This window comes from Ahaetulla prasina, chromosome 1 (genome assembly GCF_028640845.1).
Source record: "Ahaetulla prasina isolate Xishuangbanna chromosome 1, ASM2864084v1, whole genome shotgun sequence".
NCBI lineage: Eukaryota > Metazoa > Chordata > Lepidosauria > Squamata > Colubridae > Ahaetulla > Ahaetulla prasina.
This window is the reverse complement of record NC_080539.1, coordinates 96,783,817-96,798,673: the sequence shown is the minus strand read 5'-3', so window position 1 is coordinate 96,798,673 and position 14,857 is coordinate 96,783,817. Positions and strand designations below refer to the sequence as shown.

Genomic DNA, 14,857 nt, shown 5'->3' with positions numbered 1-14,857 from the left:
GAGTCAGAATGGCAGTAGGGCTATTTTGCTATCATTCTTGTTAGTAATGGTACTAGATAGATGGGTTTCAAAATCTGTATAGATTGTATTTTTATTATGATTCTCAGTATATGACATAACATAACATAATAACTGAGTTGGAAGGGACCTTGGAGATCTTCTAGTCCAACCCTCTGCCCAGGCAGGAAACCCTACACCATTTCAGACAAATGGCTATCCAACATTTCCAGTGTTGGTGCATTCACAACTTCTGCAGGCAAGTTGTTCCAGTTATTGATTGTTCTGTCAGAAAATTTCTCCTTAGTTCTAAGTTGCTTCTCTCCTTGATTAGTTTCCACCCATTGCTTCTTTTCCTGCCTTCAGGTGCTTTGGAGAATAGTTTGACTCCCTCTTCTTTCTGGCAGCCCCTGAGATATTGGAACACTGCTATCATGTCTCCCCTAGTCCTTCTTTTCATTAAACTAGACATACCCAGTCTAATCTTTTTTACATCGTGGCGACCAAAACTGAATGCAGTATTCCAAGTGTGGCCTTACCAAGGCATTATAAAGTGGTATTAACACTTCACGTGATCTTGATTCTATCTCTCTGTTTATGCAGCCCAGAACTGTGTTGGCTTTTTTGGCAGCTGCTGCACACTGTTGGCTCATATCTAAATGGTTGTCCACTAGGACTCCAAGACCCCTCTCACATCCACATATGGATTCCTTGTGTGTAATTTTAACTGTTGTTTAATTCTTATTTTCTTATCATTCTTCTTATTACTGTGGTTGGTAGAGGGATGTCATGTAAAAGCAGTTTGGTTTGGTTTGATTGTTTCTTATTTAAATCATACAGGATTGACAGCCACTAATTCAGCTGCCATTTGAGTTGCAAAAGCACTGAACAAATGGTACTTATGACTGGTCCATAAAATTCAGGCCATCTCAGCATCTCTGCCTTCATGTGATTGTAATCTGGTGGCAATTGTAGCATCTTGTGATCATGTAATCACCATTTGCAACCTTCCCTGTTGGTTTCCACAAGCAAAATCCAGGGGGAAGACTTTGCCAGGTCATGTCACAAATTAGTCCAATAAATTTCTCTTACTCTACCCCATCTGGCAGCATCAACTATGACCCCACTGTACTCATGCCACCTCTCCAACCATTGTTTAATAATGGCAAGAAGGAGTGCCAAGTTTGCCATCACTAAACAATGCAGTTGTGTGATGTCATGCTTTATTACCACATTTCTTAGCAATGGAAACTGCAGTCTCAGTTACTGTTGTTAACCAAGGAATATCTGTATATATATTATATTATACATGATATGGTTGTCTAAGCAGGTGTAGAGTTATAGATGCTCGTTTTATTATTTTCACTTTAAACTATAATTGTCTTCATGAGAAACACAAGTCATTAGCATTAACACCGTATAAGTAAACTTTGAGTTATCCCTGTGGGAACCATAGTGCTAGCGTTTTAGTGAGCTTTAATGCAAAACTGTACATATTTAGAGAATTTCTTTGTTTAATTACAACTGGCAAAGAGATTACTTCCCCCCAAACACATGCAGAATGTAGAAGCAATTGTAAAACAGGAAACAACAAAGAATAGGAGAGAAAGGCAAATTCTACTTTGATTCTTCACAACTTGAATTATAATGTAGGGTCATTTTGAAACATAACTGCCAATAAGCCATTAGTCCAGGGTCTACAATTACCTATCAGAATCACCACTGCCTGAAATCAATTACATATGGCCTTTGAAAATCCTTCCAAAGGTTAATGGGAGTTAAAAACCTTTCTCCACTGTTTAACTTGTAAAGAAAAGAAAAATAGTTTTCAAAATATAGGAAGCAGTATCTAAAAGCTTAAAAATTACATGAAATACTAAAAAGATTCACATATTGTTCATAGAGTGACTACTTTGAATTCCATCATTTGAATTGGTTTGATAATAAAGCAGGGTTCCCCAAAGTGGTCAGTATTAACATCCATGGCTTAATGGGCCTATCAAAGGGTTTTTGTATTGTATACAAAAATATACAAAAGTAATACTATAAGTTAAAGTAGTATTTAATAAATTATTTTCATATTTTTCTTTCATATGGAAAGGAGACAAACATCTCTCCTCCCTACCACTTTCTGGTACATTAAAATAGTTTTTTTTTCCTTTTTCAAAACAAACTTTCAGCAGATTTTTAGAAAATTAAGATATAATTTATAACTTATATAATATCTTATATATATATCTTATATAATTTATATAACTTCCCCCTGGCTTGCGCCAATTGCCTGACCTTCGGACCTTTCGCCACGAGCTGAAGACGTATTTATTTACTCGCGCGGGGTTGGCTTAAATTTTAAATTCTAAATTTTAATTTTTTGGATGTATTTTAATGGGTTTTAAATTTTTAATATGTTTTAAATTTTTGCCCAATTTTATAATAAGTTTTTTAACTGTTTATTTTAAATTGTATTTGTTACTGTTTTTATTTCTGGCTGTACACCGCCCTGAGTCCTTTGGGAGAAGGGCGGTATAAAAATCTAATAAATAATAATAATAATAATAATAATAATAATAATAATAATAATAATAATAATAATAATAATAATAATATAAATGTGGGGGTCAATGAACAATTTGAAACTCATGAAAGAGTTGATGAGCTGAAAACTTTGGGAACACCTGATGTAAAGCATATTTTTTAAAATGGACAGCATCTGGATTGCTCTGGTGATAAATAATACAAGCATTGACTTTCTAGCAGTTTGGATCTTTGGGTCATCAATGAACAATATCTTACCATATTACATTGGCTGATCTACTAGAAAAATAAAAACACATTTGGGACATTTCTTTGCAACCCCGATAAATGATTTATTTTAAATAGTGGGTTAGAATGTTAATTCATTCTTTATATCAGCCGTAATTAGTGGCTCATAGAGACAGCTTTATAGATCTAATATATCTTAATGGTATCATACTCCATTAATTTCTTCCTCTGCTCTCCAAAGCCAATATACCTAAACAAATTATACTTGCTTCTTCCTAGGTCATTCCAGCGATAAAAGAACCATGTCTAATTAAAGGTTCAGAACATAGGAACATCATCATCTTCACAAATTTGTTGGCTTTTTTTTTTAAAGATTTGGATATATATAACAGCTATGTTTGTGAATAATAACATAGAAAATAATGGAACACTTTGGGATCTCCAATTGTTCTTAAACTCCAGCATACATTCAACAATGTTACTTAGTTATTGATTATTGTCTGTTCATGTTTGTTTATCAAAGGTATATTGAAATGTAGAGTATTTCCCTTAGTTTTTTGACATACTTACTAACTTTATTATGAAAATGAAGACAGCTACATAATTAGAATTCAGAAACTGCAATTAAGCTTATTCAGAAACTAATTATTAACTAATTAACTAAGTAAACTAATTATTCAGAAAATAATTAGATTTCAGCAAAATCTGTTTAGGAATACTATACGATATTTACACCGAAGCGCTTTTATGTTAAAAGGATCATCCGGTTACATTACCATTGCCCAGGGAATGCCTAGTTGGAGGCTCCTTTCAGGTCCCCATTAAGGTGCCCACCAAAGTGGTAACCCATCTATTTATTCGCATTCACCTGCTTTCGAACTGCTGGGTTGGCAGGTGTTGGAGTGAGTGTCGGCAGCTCACCACCACCACATGGTGGCAACCAGGTCTCAAACGGGAGCCTGCTGATCATCAGCCCTGCACCCTAACCATGTGAGCCATCATGCTCATCTGTTTAGGGAAGCAAAACAGAACAAAGAATCATGATTATCTTAGAAATGAATAATTTCAGGGAATAAATTATTTAAAATAAGGAGTGTATCTACTGACAGGGAAAGAGCACAACAGATCTAAGATTAAGATATTTAGCTTGTGGTGAAAGCCTTAAGCTTGAAACACATAGTTCATTGAATGTTGACAGCATGTGCATAGATATACTAAATAAATTAGTATAAATTTAAATTAGTCAGTTGATTTTAATTCTCCTGAAATAGCAATAGTGAATTTTGCTGAATTTTGGATATGATGCTTTTAAAAAGTGGTTCAATTCGCCGCAAATTGAAAACACATCTGTTCATTCGCGCGGGGCTGGCTTAAGGCTTTTCTTTTAAATTATCTAGATTTTTAAATTTTAAATTCTATTCATGTTTTAAATCGGGGTTTTTAGATTTTTAAATATTTTAATTTTTCGGCCAACTGTATAATAAGTTTCTTAATTCATTTTTAATTGTACATGGTTTATGTTTTATCTTGGCTGTACACCGCCCTGAGTCCTTCGGGAGAAGAGTGGTCTATAAATCTAATAAATAATAATAATAATAATAATAGGGGAGAGGGAAACTAAAATAGCTTTTTAAGAAAATGGTAAGGATGAGGTGGGGTTTAAGAACAAATGCCTTGCAAGAAAATTACTTTAACAGAGGCACATTTAGGCTCTGCAGTATCTTGTGGGTGTATACGCTTCCACAGAGACAGACAGAGAATTTACAATATTAACAATTATAAATATGAAATTCCACATATAAAACCACAAAAAGCACACAGTGAATGTGCAATAAACTTAAATTAATACACAATGCATATAAAAGGGCTATCAGTAAAATCATACCAAGAACTTAAGAGCAATTTTATCACTTCAACTTTACTGTCTTCTACCGAATATTCCATTCCACTGGATGCTCTTGATAAAGTTGAAGTTAGTTCATTTTTATTAGCTTTCATTTAACCAAATATTAGGAGAAAGCTCTGATTGCAAACACATTATAGGAATGCATTACATAGCTGTCCAAGTAGATGCTTTACTTTCAGTCTTCCTCTCAATTATGCAGGAGCTTATAACTAAATTATCTATTGAGTAAGGTGAGGTAAATATACTGTATTGTACTGTATCCCTAAGGAAATATATGACCACCTCCCATGAAAAACTATGCATAACTATATTTTTCAGGTTAGAACCAAATGCTGTCTTTCACAAAAGGAAAATAGGAACACATTTCTCTGCATTTTCCTCATTAAAAGAAGGGAAAATTAAAAGGATTTAACATTTCATTGTCCTGGACTGCTTTTACATTGAGCATATGTATATTTTTGCAGTTAAATAAATGCTTTAAAATATGCTATTTGAATTATACATGTCTTAGACTTAAACATATGTAAAGTTGTTATAAATCGTGCTGTGGTATATATTACTCTTTTATTAGTCATAAAACATTGTGAAAGGATTTAATGGAAACGAAGACAAATTAAGGGAATGTTTTACTGCAAGAGCATGTAGAAATTATCAAAATCAGAGGTTGGTTTGCTTTTATACATATGTCAGGTTTTTTTTTAATATGGTCAAAATTAGTGGACAATTTAAGACAGTCCATAAATGGAGATGCTTTCTGCAGTGAAAATGCATAAGAGATGGAATATTCAGATGGATGTTATTAATGCATGAATGGAAGCCTGATATCAACTCAAGAAGCTTGGGAAATTTTGAAAAGTGAAATTATAAAAGCCCAGTCTAGCACAATACCAATGAAGAAGAAAAATAATAAATCTCAAAAGAAACCAGCATGGATGCATAAAGAATTATCTGACAAATTGAAAGACAAAAAGGACAAGTATAAAAAGTGAAAAGAGGGGCAAATAACTAAGCCAGAATATCAGCAAATAGCCCGAGCCTGTAAAGATGAAGTGAGGAAAGCTAAGGCTTACAATGAACAAAGGCTTGCGACAAAAGTAAAAAATAAAAAAAGCTTCCAACCTGTTAAAAACAAGAAAAAGGTCAAGAAAACAATTGGTCCATTGCTGGGAGAAAGTGGCAAGGTGACAAGCAACAGGGAGAAAGAAGATCTATTTAACTCATTTTTTGCATCTGTCTTTACACAAAAGGAAAAAACAATCCAACCTATCAAAAACAGCACCACAAAAAACAGGAACACAAGTTAAAATAGGGGGAAAAAATAGTAAATGAACACCTGTCTACCCTAGACGACTTCAGATCACCAGGACCAGATGGATTACACCCCAAGGTTCTGAAGCAACTGGCAGACGATATCTCATGGCCACTGAACTATATCTTTCAAACTTCCTGGAGCACAGGGGAACTGCCAGAGGACTGGAAAAGAGCTGATGTAGTTCCCATCTTCAAAAAAGGAAAAAAAACAGATCCAGGAAACTACAGACCTATCAGCCTGACCTCAATATTGGGGAAGATTCTGGAAAAGATAATCCAGCAATGAATCATTGAACACCTAGAAGCAAACAAAGTAATAACCAAAAGCCAACATGGGTTTGTCAAAAACAGATCATGCCAGACTAATCTCATTGCATTCTTTGACAAAATGACAAAATTAGTGGACTAGAGGAATACTGTCAATATAATTTACTTGGACTTCAGTAAAGCATTTGATAAAGTAGACCATAACCTACTACTAGATAAAGTAGAAAAATGTGGGTTAGACAGCACCACCACCAGATGGATTCGTAACTGGCTGACCAACCGCACTCAACGTGTAGTCCTCAATGGAACTATATCCACATGGAGGGAAGTATGCAGTGGAGTATCCCAAGGCTCTGTTTTAGGCCCAGTACTCTTCAACATCTTCATCAATGACTTGGACAAGGGGATAGATTGGGAACTCATCATATTTGCAGATGACACCAAGCTGTCAGGAATAACAAACACTCCAGAAGGTAGGCTCAAGATACAGAAGGATCTTTTTTTTTTATTGAAAAAGTTTTAAGAAACAAAAAGAAACAAAAGTTTTAAGAAACAAAAACATTTACAAAAACATTTACAGAAGGATCTTGACAGACTTGAACATTGGGCGCTAACTAACAAAATGAAATTCAACAGTGAAAAAAGTAAGGTTCTACATATAGGCAAAAAAACCCCCAAAATGCACAGGTACCGTATATGTGGTATCTTGCTCAATAGTAGTAACTGTGAGAAGGATCTTGCAGTCCTAGTGGACAACCATTTAGATATGAGCCAGCAGTGTGCAGCAGCTGCCAAAAAATCCAACACAGTTCTAGGCTGCATAAACAGAGGGATAGAATCAAGATCACGTGAAGTGTTAATACCACTTTATAATGCCCCGTGAGGCCACACTTGGAATATTGCATTCAGTTTTGGTCGCCACGATGTAAAAAAGATGTTGAGACTCTAGAAAGAGTGCAGAGAAGAGCAACAAAGATGATTAGGGAATTGGAGGCTAAAACATATGAAGAACAGTTGCAGGAATTGGGTATGTCTAGTTTAATTAAAAGAAGGACTAGGGGAGCAGTGTTCCAATATCTCAGGGGTTCTTGTTCTGAGGGTAGAACTAAACTAATCAAGGAGAGAAACAACTTAGAACTAAGGAGAAATTTCCTGACAGTTAGAACAATAATAAGTGGAACAACTTGCCTGCAGAAGTTGTGAATGCTCCAACACTGGAAATTTTTAAGAAAATGTTGGATAGCCATTTGTCTGAGATGGTGTAGGGTTTCCTGCCTGGGCAGGGGGTTGGACTAGAAGACCTCCAAGGTCCCTTCCAACTCTGTTATTATGTTATGTTAAGGTGGCAATTTTCTGCTAGTTGTAGGGGGAAGGAGACTCTCTCCATCAACTTTCATTCCAAGTGCTGGAAATGTTAACCAATTAGTTTTTCACAGGGCTTTGAAAATCTGTTTCCCTAGGCTTTGGGGCCAGACGATTAGGAAATCTCTGCTGCTGATGTGGTTTTCATAATACGCAATTGTTTGTCTTGGGTATCATGGATCATTGTTTATATGGTTTTAATCTTTCTATGCTGCCCAGAGTCATTGTTGTAGATAGGCAATTGAATACAATTGAACGTGTCCAGAAATATTTTACAAGAAGAGTTCTTCACTCCTCTGAAAACAACAAAATACCTTATCCCACCAGACTTGAAATCCTAGGTTTAGAAAACTTAGAACTCCGTCGTCTTCGACAAGACCTAAATTTAACTCATAGAATCATCTATTGTAATGTCCTTCCTGTTAAAGACTACTTCAGCTTTAATTGCAATAATACAAGAGCAACCAATGGATTTAAACTTAATGTTAACTGCTTGCAGAACTTAATTGGTAAGAACTTAATTGCAGAATATATGACTTCTGTAACAGAATCATCAGTGCTTGGAACACTTTACCTGACTCTGTGTTCTCTTCCCATAATCCCAAAAGCTTTAACCAAAAACTTTCTACTATTGACCTCACCCCATTCCTAAGAGGACTATAAGGGGCGTGCATAAGAGCACAAACGTGCCTACCGTTCCTGTCCTATTGTTTTTCTTTTTTCTTCTTCATATATATAAATATATAAAAAGGACAGAAAAGAATGTTCTTTCTGTGCCAACTCAGTAAGCTCAAACTGCCCAAGGAGCTGCTGATTCAGTTCTACAGAGGAATTATTTGCACCTCTATCTGTCATTTGCACCTCTATAACTGTCTGGTTCAGTTCTGCAACCCAACAAGAAAAACACAGACTTCAGAGGATAATTAGAACTGCAGAAAAAATAATTGCTACCAACCTGCCTTCCATTGAGGACCTGTATACTGCACGAATCAAGAAGAGGGCCGTGAAAATATTTACAGACCCCTCGCATCCTGGACATAAACTGTTTCAACTCCTACCCTCAAAACAACGCTATAGAGCACTGCACACCAGAACAACTAGACACAAGAACAGTTTTTTTCCGAAGGCCATCACTCTGCTAAACAAATAATTCCCTCAACACTGTCAAACTATTTACTGAATCTGCTCTGATCTTCACTGATCAGGAAGCACGACCAAGGACCAGAAGTCAGACCGCAGCTGCAACATTAGCCATTTCAAACCCCTCCAATCCATACATACAGCAGACAGACACCCACTATGAAGATGTAGCACGACCACAAACACGAAGCCAAACAACAGCAATGCAACTCACCAGCTCAAATCCCCCTGCAACTCACATTAATCTGAGCACAACCAAGCCCCCACCCAAACAGGACACCCCCCCAGCCAATCAGAGCACAAAAAAAACCCCATCCAATCAGAGCACAGCCAAGCTCCCACCCAATCAGTTCAAACCCCCACTAGCAGTTAAAAAGGAAGAAACAGCTGCAATCACACATTGCTCCCAGAAGCACGAAGCTGAAGCCTGAAGATGACGAATGAGACTTCGTCGAAACGTCGCCAAGACACTTCCAATTTTACGCGGGAGAAAACCCGAATAACCAATGCTTATACCTTCTAATATTTCCTCATATATATGTTTATATACTATATAATCTTTTTGTGTGATGCTTATATATAGTTGTGACAAAATAAATGAATGAATGAATGAATGAATGAATGAATGAATAAATAAATAAATAAATAAATAAATAAATAATATGTATGTATGTTGCTGGATGTTACAGAAGGAAAGGAAAATGCTTGCCTGCCCTACACTTCCAACACTGGAAAAATTCTGAGTACAGGTAGGCCTCAGGTTGCGACCATTCATTCAGCAACCAGTTTTAATGCTGCTGAATGAATGGCGTTTACTACTGGTCCTCAAAAATTCTGGCATCACAGCATCCCCGCAATCATGTGATTGTGATTTCTGACATTCCCTGCTGACTTCCCACAAGCAAAAGTAATGGGTAAACCACCAGGAACTGATAAATCAGGGCCAGGTGACTATGTGCTTAACCCACATAGTCTTTGCTTAATGAGGGCAACCGGGACTGATGTTACTGCCGTCATTAAGCAACACAGTCAAGTGATGTCATGCTTTCCTACTACACCATTTAGCAGTAGAAATTCTGGTCCCAATTGCCATTATAAGCCAAAGACTTCCTGTTGAGCTTCTGGATGTAAACAACTATAAGACCTAGAGTAGCACAATAAAAAAATTCAGTGTAACAGTAATTATATCCAACCACTATTTTAAATCTATATACATACAAATCTGTTCATGAAGTCTCTGGTTTTTCTTGGGGGAATATATGATTGATAGACTTGAAGGTATTGTGACATAATGAAAATATGCAGAATTTTGTTCTTGGTTTCAAGCTCCTACACTTAACACTGGGAATGAATAATTTCTGTCTATGAAATGGTTTGATTATTTTGTGCCTTGTTGGTGAACTTTGTTTTTGAACTTTGAAAATTCTTCCCATGTTGAAGATAATATTTTATAATGTTGTTTGGAATATTTAAGCTTCATAAACACTGTCCCAATTTCAATTGTTGTTATATTGTTTGAAGAACAGATACATTTTCTTCTCTGAGAGAATAAAATGTCCTTATTCGTATTCTAGAAAGATTGCCTAATTTGAATGGGAGCCAGTCTTAATTTTGTATTTGTGGCCTTATCATTCACATAAGCAAGTAGCAGCACATAAACAGGAAATAAAATGAATATGTTTTTCTAGTTAGGAGTAAATAGGAAAATAATGCATATGTGTTTAATATTAGCATTGCTTTTAATTAAAAAAATAAAATCAATACATTAATGTCTTTTTTAAAATGCCATATTAATATAAACAAAATTGTAGTAGTTATTTTAATATTTTAAATTTTAATATTTAATTCTCATGTTTATGTAAATATAAAAATAAATCAATATATTTCCATAAACCCATTCATCTCTAAATTTGATTTAGTGTGTTCCAAAGCAATTTTTGACATAATGAACGTATGGGATATACAGGAATTACACTCTTGAAACAAAATTTAATTATTTCCTTTATTTTTGAAAAGACTATTTGTTATGTATTCATGTTTGTACCTTTAAATATTTGAGCGGGAAATCAGCACGTTGCTGATTGGACGAAGCCTCCAGCAGAACTGTATAAAAGGAGAGGTTTTTCCCCCAGCCTGTTGCTGGGTTCACCCTATATTAAAGAGCTGTTGTCACTACCCTGGTCTCCAGCCTCGTCACTTCCAGAACATAACATTGGCGACGAGGATGGGATATCGAGGTTGAGGAGAACCAGAACCGAGCTGAAGCACGATAGACCCGAACCCAGCAATTACAGGGCAGAAAAGCGGAGATGGCCAGTTACACTCCGCCCGCACCGTTCGACCCGGCTAAGGAGAAATGGGGAACGTATATGACCCGTTTCGAGAGTTTCCTAGAAGCCAACGAACTGCACGGAGTTCCAGACAACCGAAAAAGGGCTTATTTCTTAAGCCACTGCGGTCCGGAGGTCATCGACATCGCGGAAGCCCTGGCAGAGCCAACCCCCTTGCAGTCGGTGTCGTGGGTTCTATAATCTCCCAGGACTTGAAACAAAATTTAATTATTTCCTTTATTTTTGAAAAGACTATTGTTGCCCAAATTTATTCTTATTGCAAAGTTTAGAATGTTAGTTGATCTCAAAGTTAACGCCATCTTGGTTGTGAAGTTTGCAGATGATACAACAGTCATTGGTCTCATGTGAGATGATGATGTGTCTGCATACAGACGGGAGGTAGAACGACTGGCCCTGTGATGCAGCTGGGACAATCTGGAGCTGAACACTCTTAAAAATGTAGATTATAGTAGATTTTAAGAGAAGCCCTCATTTCTACCACCTCTTACAATATTACACAACACAGTATCAACAGTACAGACCTTCAAGTTTCTGGGTTCTATAATCTCCCAGGACTTGAAACAAAATTTAATTATTTCCTTTATTTTTGAAAAGACTATTGTTGCCCAAATTTATTCTTATTGCAAAGTTTAGAATGTTAGTTGATCTCAAAGTTAACGCCATCTTGGTTGTGAAGTTTGCAGATGATACAACAGTCATTGGTCTCATGTGAGATGATGATGTGTCTGCATACAGACGGGAGGTAGAACGACTGGCCCTGTGATGCAGCTGGGACAATCTGGAGCTGAACACTCTTAAAAATGTAGATTATAGTAGATTTTAAGAGAAGCCCTCATTTCTACCACCTCTTACAATATTACACAACACAGTATCAACAGTACAGACCTTCAAGTTTCTGGGTTCTATAATCTCCCAGGACTTGAAACAAATATCTAACATTAGAACCATCATTAAAAAAAGCACAACAAAGAATGTTCTCCCTGCATCAGTTCAGATTGCCCAAGGATTTGCTGATACAGTTTTACAGAGGAATTATTGAGCCTGTCATTTGTACCTCTATAGCTGTCCAGTTTGGAACAGCAACCAAATAGGACAGATGCAGAATTCAACAGATAGGACTGCAGAAAAAAACAATTGCAACCAGCCTGCCTTCCATTGAGGACCTGTATATTGCACAAGTCAAAAAGAAGGCTGAGAAAATATGTACAGACCCTCCACATCCTGGACATAAACTGCTTCAACCTCTGCCCTCAACTAGACACAAAGATAGTTTTTTCCCCAATGCCATCACTCTGCTGGATTCTTAACTCCTACAGCACTGTATTCTGCATAAAGGTATTACATAAATCCATGTAAATGGCTGTATTGCTATTATCCTTTCCAACTTTTCATCCTTCTAATCTTTCTCACCTCTCATCTATCCTACTACCTTCTCCTATTAGTATTATGATGTATCATTTTTTTTCTTGTATCTTATGATTTATTGTTGTATCTTATGATTTATGATCTATAATCTATCACTTTTGTTGTTTGTATGTATAGAGAGCTTATGCACCAGAGACAAATTCCTTGTGATTCCAATCACACTTGGCCAATAAAGAATTCTATCTACAAGTTGCTGAATAAGGCAATTTATAAAGGCGTGTGTGTGTGTGTGTGTGTGTGTGTATTTGTATGTGTGTGTGTGTGTACAGAGAGAATGTCAATTGGATGAGTTGTTTCCAGTTTGGAAAATTATAATGAATAATGTCACAAACCTTCCTCTGTTTTCATAATTTTCTCAGATAATGGGAGTCATTAAATACGTTTTGTTGTGATTTTTGTCTTCCGGTCAGGAAGACATACCGTATATACTCGAGTATAAGCCGATCCGAATATAAGCCGAGGCACCTAATTTTACCACAAAAACTGGGAAAAACTATTGACTCGAGTATAAGCCGAGGGTGGGAAATGAGGCAGCTACTGGTCAATGTAAAAAATAAAGATAGAGCCAAGTAAAATAACATGAATATTTATTTGAACGAAAAACAATAAAAGTGCAAAAGGGGGAAGGAGGATTCCCAGCTTTAGAAAATTTAGAACTACGCCGCCTTTGGTATGACCTGAGCATAGCTCATAAAATTATCTGCTACAATGTACTTCCTATCAATGACTACTTCAGCTTCAACCACAACAATACACGAGAACACAATAGATTCAAACTTAAAGTGAACCTCTCAATCTAGATTGCAGAAAATGTGACTTCAGTAACAGAGTTGTTAATGCCTGGAATGTGCTACCTGACTCTGGTCTCTTCCCAAAATCCCCAAAGCCTTAACCAAAGACTATCTAGTATTGACCTCACCCCATTCCTAAGAGGTCTGTAAGGGGCGTGCATAAGAGCACCAGCGTGCCTACCGTCCCTGTCCTAATGTTCCCTTTAGTTGTATTCCTTTTATGTATTCAATTCATGCTTATATTTATATAATTATTTAATATGTATTTGACAAAATAAAATGAATGAATGAATGAATAGAATAGAATAGAATAGAATTTTTATTGGCTAAGTGTGATTGGACACACAAGGAATGAATGAATGAATGAATGAGTGAGTGAGTTACTTCAACAACATTGTCTCACAGAAATTGACAATACAACTGCAAGCATGAAAATGAGTCCTCCTTTAGCTTCCAAGGGACCAGGGTGCCTCTGAAGGTCAGTGCTCTAAGCACTAAGAACCCAGCACAAATCTAAGCCTGTATGCACACCAATAGTGAAAATACCCTGCACAGTGTCTCTTGGCAGAGAAGGTTAATTTTCATAGACGTTGGGGTGGCTCTTTTTTTTTTTTTGGCAGGGCAATAAGGATCTCTATTATCATTAAACGCAATTGTGAGGAAAAACACAGCAGCTAAAATGTTTAGGCCAGTTGTGTGACCTTCTACAATACAGTTCGCCTGGCTGTTTGCCAAAAGTTAGAACACCCGCCCATCCCCTCTCCTGCTAAAGCTTCTTTCTTAAAACAATTGTGGTCTTTGCCTTTCATGTCGCTCAACCTTTCACCTGCCAGGTTCCTAGCCCTTCACCCTTGACCCACTGCTGTGTTTGCTTAGCATTGTGCCAATCGACTTTAGAAGTCTGTGTGTGTGTGTGTGTGTGAGAGAGAGAGAGAGAGAGGGAGGGAGGAGGAGTGCAAAGGGGAAGGAGGATTCCCAGCTCTAAACAAAGGGAAATCCCGGAATGCCAGCGCCGAAGGCGGTGCTCGCGTTCCTCCTCCCTTGCTCAAAAGCCCCAATAACCTTCACCAGCAAGGCAGACCCCACGGGAAGGAAGGGACGGGCTGACTCACCGAGCATCTGGCTGAAGAGCAGCTGTATTCTGCATAAAGGTATTACATAAATCCATGTAAATGGCTGTATTGCTATTATCCTTTCCAACTTTTCATCCTTCTAATCTTTCTCACCTCTCATCTATCCTACTACCTTCTCCTATTAGTATTATGATGTATCATTTTTTTTCTTGTATCTTATGATTTATTGTTGTATCTTATGATTTATGATCTATAATCTATCACTTTTGTTGTTTGTATGTACAGAGAGCTTATGCACCAGAGACAAATTCCTTGTGATTCCAATCACACTTGGCCAATAAAGAATTCTATCTACAAGTTGCTGAATAAGGCAATTTATAAAGGCGTGTGTGTGTGTGTGTGTGTGTGTGTGTGTGTGTGTGTGTGTGTGTATTTGTATGTATGTGTGTGTGTGTGTGTACAGAGAGAATG

The 14,857-nt window shown here is 36.8% G+C and overlaps 1 protein-coding gene and 1 long non-coding RNA gene across 5 annotated transcripts in view; one reads left to right on the top strand and one right to left on the bottom strand.

Moving 5' to 3' along the window:
- LOC131191488 (uncharacterized) overlaps positions 1-14,857 on the bottom strand; it is an 86,934-nt gene that overhangs the window by 5,886 nt on the left and 66,191 nt on the right. The gene's annotated exons all lie outside the window — the stretch shown is intronic.
- Positions 1-14,857, top strand: part of MTHFD1L (methylenetetrahydrofolate dehydrogenase (NADP+ dependent) 1 like) — a 138,118-nt gene that overhangs the window by 116,017 nt on the left and 7,244 nt on the right. The gene's annotated exons all lie outside the window — the stretch shown is intronic.